This window comes from Triticum aestivum, chromosome 7D (assembly GCF_018294505.1).
Source record: "Triticum aestivum cultivar Chinese Spring chromosome 7D, IWGSC CS RefSeq v2.1, whole genome shotgun sequence".
Classification (NCBI taxonomy): domain Eukaryota; kingdom Viridiplantae; phylum Streptophyta; class Magnoliopsida; order Poales; family Poaceae; genus Triticum; species Triticum aestivum.
This window is the reverse complement of record NC_057814.1, coordinates 12838613-12845347: the sequence shown is the minus strand read 5'-3', so window position 1 is coordinate 12845347 and position 6735 is coordinate 12838613.

The following is a 6735-nucleotide window of genomic DNA, read 5'->3' as shown; positions in this document are numbered from 1 at the left end:
GGGATTCTTTGTTGTCGAAATGAACTAAGAATCTACACTTGTAACAGGCTATCAAGCCATGGCTTGGAAGCTTGGTGTATACACCTAAAACCCCGGGTTAACCTGCCTATTTAAGTAAGTCACTCCGCCCAGGTAAACCTGGTATGACCCTTCGAACTTTGACAAGTTACTCTAAAATGAAGACCCTGAACTTGTCAAGTTAAAACGATGATTGGTTAAGGATTGAGGACCATCTTAAAAGGCTTTGCAAAAATAGTTTAACTTAGTGGCCTGGCAGCCCATGAAAAGCCTCGAATTTGGGGCCTGGCAGCCCGTGAAAAGCCTCGACTACAACGGTTTTTATTTGCCTTTTGCTAAGTTTTCTTTGTTTCTTAAGATTTGTGATGTTTTTACAACCGGTGTTTATCAACCCAGTTAGGCTGCCAACTACAAGTTGTCAGTACACGATCAAATTATAATCCGGAGACTATCAGCTCGATCTGGTTTTGACTCAAAGGCACCAGTATGGAAGAAACCGGTGTTTCTCACAACCCGGAACGGTTTTATTGTAAACCGGCATCATATATCGGGAGTTACTTATCCTCCAGAGTAGGGTTATGGCCCTCACTACAAAGTTGGCCAGCCAACATCATGCCTAAAGGTCGCAGGTATTATATATTTCCATATTTGGTTATCTTTTACAACCTTGGTTACAAACCTTGATCATATATATATATTTGGGTATCATGACCCGCCCGGGGGTAAACCGCCAGGGCGCTTTAAGCTTCTCATCTGCAGGAACAGCTTGAATAAATGGCTATGGATTATGAATATCATATCTTAAGCATGTCGGATTAAGCAAGCATCAGTCGCAGATAAATATGCACGAAGGCATACCAGACCAAGTATTTTAACTAGCATATTACAAGGCGTTTCAGTGCCCAAAAGGATAATTGTTTTCTCAAATACATGTTGCAGCATGTAGAAGACTAAACCGGCCTCCGGTTCATGGTTGGTCACCAGCTTGGCCTGACGGCTGCGGATCATCTCGCACCGGTTCAACTCCCTCCTCTCTACCCAGCGGCTGGAAATCAACAGTTGCCCAGTCGATCCCAGTTAGGGCTTGCAATACTGCTTCATCGCTTATCAGCGTGGACGGTTCAATGTCAGGGGCATAAGTGTGCTTACGGATTGGTGGGATAAGATTTTGCGCTGCTGGAATTGGTGCCGCAACCCGTCTGTTCTTATCATCATAACTCGCCTGATAGTATGAAAGATCTGCCTCTTCAACCAGTTGACGAGCCAATGGGTGTACTTCCCGGTTTATGATTCGGAGATCATCATTGCCAAATTTTGTTCCGTCTTCCTTTAAACTGGGATAGCCTTGGGCCGCCTCCACTGGATCAAAGTCAGGTACCCACGCTTTTTCCCGGGTTAGTGCGGCCAAAGCGCCCGTTCTAGCGGCAGACTTTTTTAGCTCGTCTACCTGGGCAGGAAGCATAGATAACCTTTCTAAGGTATCCTTGATCAAAGTGGGAGGAGGATTATTATGTGAAGCAATATATATGATCCGCTACGCACCGGTATACAGATGCTCTATCAGAGTGTAGGCAGCTTTCAATTTCTTCTGTACATCAGAGCCCAGATGGCCAATGCGAGTTCCTGCACCATTGTACACATCAGTAAACCGACAACACACGGGAGAGATATGTTGAAAGTATTAAGGAAAAGATGTTTTACCGAAAACAGCAGCAGTCATGGAATGAATCTGCCGCTTTACGCCGGTCAGTTCATCAACCACCGGTTTAAGAGCGGCTTCTGCTTTTTCAGCCCTTTTTATTAAAGCAGATTTTCAGTCTCCCAATCCGCCCGCTCTTTGTGGAAGCCCTGTTTCAGTTTCTCCATAGCGCCTAGAGCGCTGATCAATTCTTCCTTCGCTTTGGAGGTTTCAGCTTGCTGGGATTTGAGGTTTCTCTTGCAGATCAGCGGTTTGGCTTTCCTTCTTGCTCAGTTCAGCCTATAAAGAGACATATATATAATAAGTTGACAGTACATATTTGAAGTACCAAGTACATAACAAGTTATGCCCTTAGTACTTGGGGGCTAATGCATATTTGCTCTTTATTAGAAATTTTTACAAGTCCCAGACACAATACAAGTATTAAGCTTGGCACTTGGGGGCCAATGTGTATTTTCTCATAAAATGCTGATATGGGAATTCTTCCACAAAGTCCCGGTTCATCTTTATAAAGTTAAACCGGCCCTTGGGGGCTACATCAGTGAAGTTAAGATGCATTGTTGCAAACATGAAATTGTTACCAAGTCCCGGTTTAAATTGGTATCTTAAACGGTCACTTGGGGGCTACTGGAGCTGATAAGCTGCAATTAAATATAAGGGAGAAACACTTATGAAGTTACCTCATAGCGCTCCTTCATCATATTTACCAAACCGGCTTCATAGTCACGGCTGGTGTACAGACGGTTCAGGAAACCAGAGTGAAGGTCTTGAGCATTCAGATGGGCATAATTTGACAAATCGACGTTCAATTTGCCTTTGCCAATTGTAGAGAGCTCATCTTTGGCAGTATGCTTTGACAAAGCGACAGGATTGCCTGGAGCGGTATGGCCAGTGCCAGTAATCATAATGTCATCATCTTTGTCATCAGCAACCGTTACTTGGGTTGGCGGTTTGTCAGTCTTTTTAACTGGACTTGCCGGTTTATTGTCAGTTCGGACAGGGCTGGTTGGCTGGTCAGCATGGCTTGTGGTGTCAACTTCTGCCTGCTCAGCAACGAAGTCATGATCTTGAGGCTGTGGGTCATTCAGTATGGCATCAATGTTGGTCTCTTCAGGATCTGGAGTTTTCTCCGGTTCAACAGCCACGTCTTCATCAGCCGGTTTATTCAACCGAGCTTTCTTGCTGGGTCTGGGCTTGGCGCTGAGAAAAATAAACATGAGGATCAGTACATTATATAAAAATAGCAACATCAAGGATAACAACAAGTGTATAGCTCACCCAAGAACCGTTTTGAGGGGTGGAAGTTTTGTGGTCGATGACTTGCCAGAAGATGAGTGAGAAGTACCCTGATAATTTTAATCAGATGGGTTAAGAGGCTGGCGGAAACAACCTGCTTTGGGGCATGAAGTATCAATGGGATAAGAGACCTCTGATTGGCGTTTCCGAACCGGACTGTTCGGTAAACCGGCGGAGGTAACTACCTGGCCGCTGTGCAGGGTTGTGCGGCGAGCCTCGTGCTGCCGCGTCTTCAAAAGAAAGTTTGGGTCCAAGTAAGCAAGGGGGTGAGAAAATTTTACTTTCCGGTTTGCTTGACGGATTTTTGATGTTGGCAGAGGATCTGAATCGGAGGAAAGAATGGTTACCTCTACGTCATCAACATGACTGCCTTCAGCGTCGTCCTGATAATAATCATTGTCAATGAGATGTACGAAAAATGAACCAAGAGAGTCAAGTTCTACCTCTGATTCCGGATTACCCACATCGTCATCAGCTGGTAGCTTGGAGGATGCAGTGGTCCTTTTCTTGGCAGGTTTTTTGATAACCTTGGTCGTTGGACGAACTGGCTTGACCGGTTTATCTTGCGGCTTGACCGGTTTGTCTTGTGGTGGTTTCTTGTTCCAGAATGGATCATCACCATGTCAGAAAATAATCACACTTTCAGAGAATATTTGGACAAAATCAACTTCAGATAAAAAGATTATATGATTCTTACAGCTGGCGGTTTGTTGAAGGCGCAGAAAGGGAGTAGTCCTGTTTGGGCACAGACGGCCTCCGGTTCGTTCAGCATTTTCTTTACAGCCTCAGTGACTTCTGCATCTGTAAGCTGAATGTCAATGTGCCGCTGAGCATCCTTCGAACTCCCCGTATACTCACACATCAAACCGGAGCGCCGGCTTAAGGGCATAATACTCCAGCTTATCCAGCAACGAGCAAGATCAACTCCTGTCAAACCGTTCGCCATGAAGGCTCTAAGCTTTGATAATTGGGGAGCATAGTTGGCCCTTTCTTTTGTAGTCAACCTCTGAGGAAAAGGATGTGTGTTGCTAAGGCGTTCAGGGCGGTAACCCGGCAGGGGGTTTTCATCAGGTGGAGATGTATCCATGCAATAAAACCAAGTCTGGTTCCACTCTTTGGGGTGACTGTGGAGTTTGGAATGAGGGAAGGTGACTTCCTTCCTTTTCTGAACCGCCATTCCGCCCAGTTCCGTATTGGGTCCATCCGAGAACTCTGTGCGACGGTTTAAGTGAAAGAAATCCCTAAACAGTTCGGCTGTAGGTTCCTCTTGCAGATAAACCTCACAGAAGACTTGGAAGTGGTAGAGGTTGGTCACATAATTGGGACCGATGTCTTGAGGGCGCAGCTGAAAATTGGCTAGTACATCTTGGAAATTTTTTGAACCGGGAGGGCTAAAACCTCGACTCAGATGGTCAGCAAACGCGATTACCTCTCCGCCCTTGGGTGTAGGAGGATTTTCCGGGCCAGGGACCCTCCAGTGGATGACATCTTTCTTGGCTAAAGCGCCCGTTTTAACAAGATTGTTTAACTGTTCTTCGGTTACTCGAGAAGGAGCCCAATTGCATTCATAGATTTGCTTGGCCATGGCAATGAAAGATCTGAAACATGATTATTGCCGGTTTAAGATTTACAATGGACAACTATACAACGGTATAAGGATGTGATCATATTGTTAAACCGGAATTGGTTATTCGTAAAACGGAGTCTGACAATGAAAACAGTACAATGATGAATGCATTGGCGGTTCAACAGGGGACTAATGGTATCTACTGGGTCATCATTTTGTATATGAGGTTAAACCACCCAATCTGGTATTAAAAGCGTATAAGTGAAGGAAGAAACAAGTTTCACATCTTGCCATGGTAATTTCAGATCTACCGCGTGTTGGAAAAACAAAATATATTCTGACCTAATTTCCAGCGCATTAAAGGTTCACCAAGTTGAGATGAGTTTTATACAAGGCAGATGTTCTAACAGGGAAGCAGGAGTTTAAAGTACAAAGGCTTTGGAAAAAGCAGATCTAAACTAGCCATTGGTACTGCTAAAGAGAAAGAAACAGATTCAAGAACTTCGAAGAACTACGAAGAACGACGAACCCTATGGTTGATCTGGAGTAAGAAAGGAGGAACGTACTGGTGCTGAGGAAGCAGCGGAGGATTGCCGCATTTTTCTGGTCCGATCAGGTTGATGCAGCGGCCGTCGCGGAGGAAGAAACGAAGGTCGACAGTGGCGGCGGAGCTCCAAAGGATGGCAGTGCAAGGAAGAAGATGAGGTGAAGAGATACGGGGGGGGGGGGAATGGAAAGACCCCTGGCTCTATTTATAAGGGCAGAAAGATAAGCGTCAGGCGCGAAAATCGAGGAGCCTAAATTTTGGATATGAGGTGGAGCTGTCGCCTCGATTGTCGGAGGCTCATTAATGAAGGTGGATTATACACAGTTTTAAATAACAGGTGACGTCACGACGGTTTACCATGATCCTAGAAGATGAGGTCATGGCGGTTTACAAGATTATGTGAAGATGTTGAAGAAGAAATTTTCTTAAGTACTGAAGATTGACATGAACCAGTTCAACTCAATCTGGGGCCTAATGTTGGGGATATTACCACTAGGCGTAAACCGGCCAGGAGAGGCCGGGTTAACCCCATAAGTAGTTCATCCGTATCTGAAGTCCATGAAGACAGACGGTGATGCTTTATGAAGGCCTAGGGCCCAAAGCCAGTTTAAGGCCTGTAGACATAAACCGGCATTGATATGTAAACTTGTGTTGTAAGATAGAAGTAGCAGAGACCGAGCCGGACACGATTATGAGCCGGCCTCGGGATTCTGTAAACCGACGGGCGACAACCCATGTATATAAGGGGGCGACCCGGCGGCGGTTCAAGGACAACAGACAACAACTCGAGACTCAGGCAAAGCGTATTCGCTCCCTGGTCATCGAAACCCCAGCAATTCCATCACAACTAGACGTAGGCTTTTACCTTCATCGTAAGGGGCCGAACTAGTATAAAACTCTCTTGCGTCCCTTGTCCGCTTTAACCCCTTTAAGTTAACCTGTAGCGATGGCTCCACGACTAAGTCCTTTCTCTAGGACATCTGCCATGACAAAACCACGACATTACCCATGCCAGAAAGAGTACCTAACGGGTTGGGAAGTTGTGTTCAAGGTGGCGCCACATGGTAAGCTACCGGACCTGAATGATGACGATTACTACAATATTAACCCCATGACATAGAGGGAGTTTTCTATCAAGAGCAACCTGATGATGATGTGGTCAGAAACGATGACGCTGATGCCTTGGGTGATGTTGATGTGGATCCAAACGATGAGGATGCACGGAATGATGGTGAGACCATTGTTAATGAAAATGACATACTTATGCTAGAAAATTTAAATGAAGATGCTGACGACGAGGAAGAGCCTCCACCTCCGTCAGACAACGAAGATGATATGCGTGATAGTGATGATGAGACCGAGCGAGAAATCAGTTACAACAATGATGATTCGTATGGGTTCTAGCAGGTGTATGTTTCATGTATTTTTTATGGTTTAGGAATATGCCTTTTTATGCTTATTTATTAATGTGTTTTTATTCCTTATTATTATGCTTTTTTCTTCATTATTAATGTACTAATTGTTTATTCTCTTTTGAATGCCGGTTCATGGAACATTGGCAAGGGGAAGACCGACGACAGGGGTTTCCTAGCCAAGGTTGTCGGCATG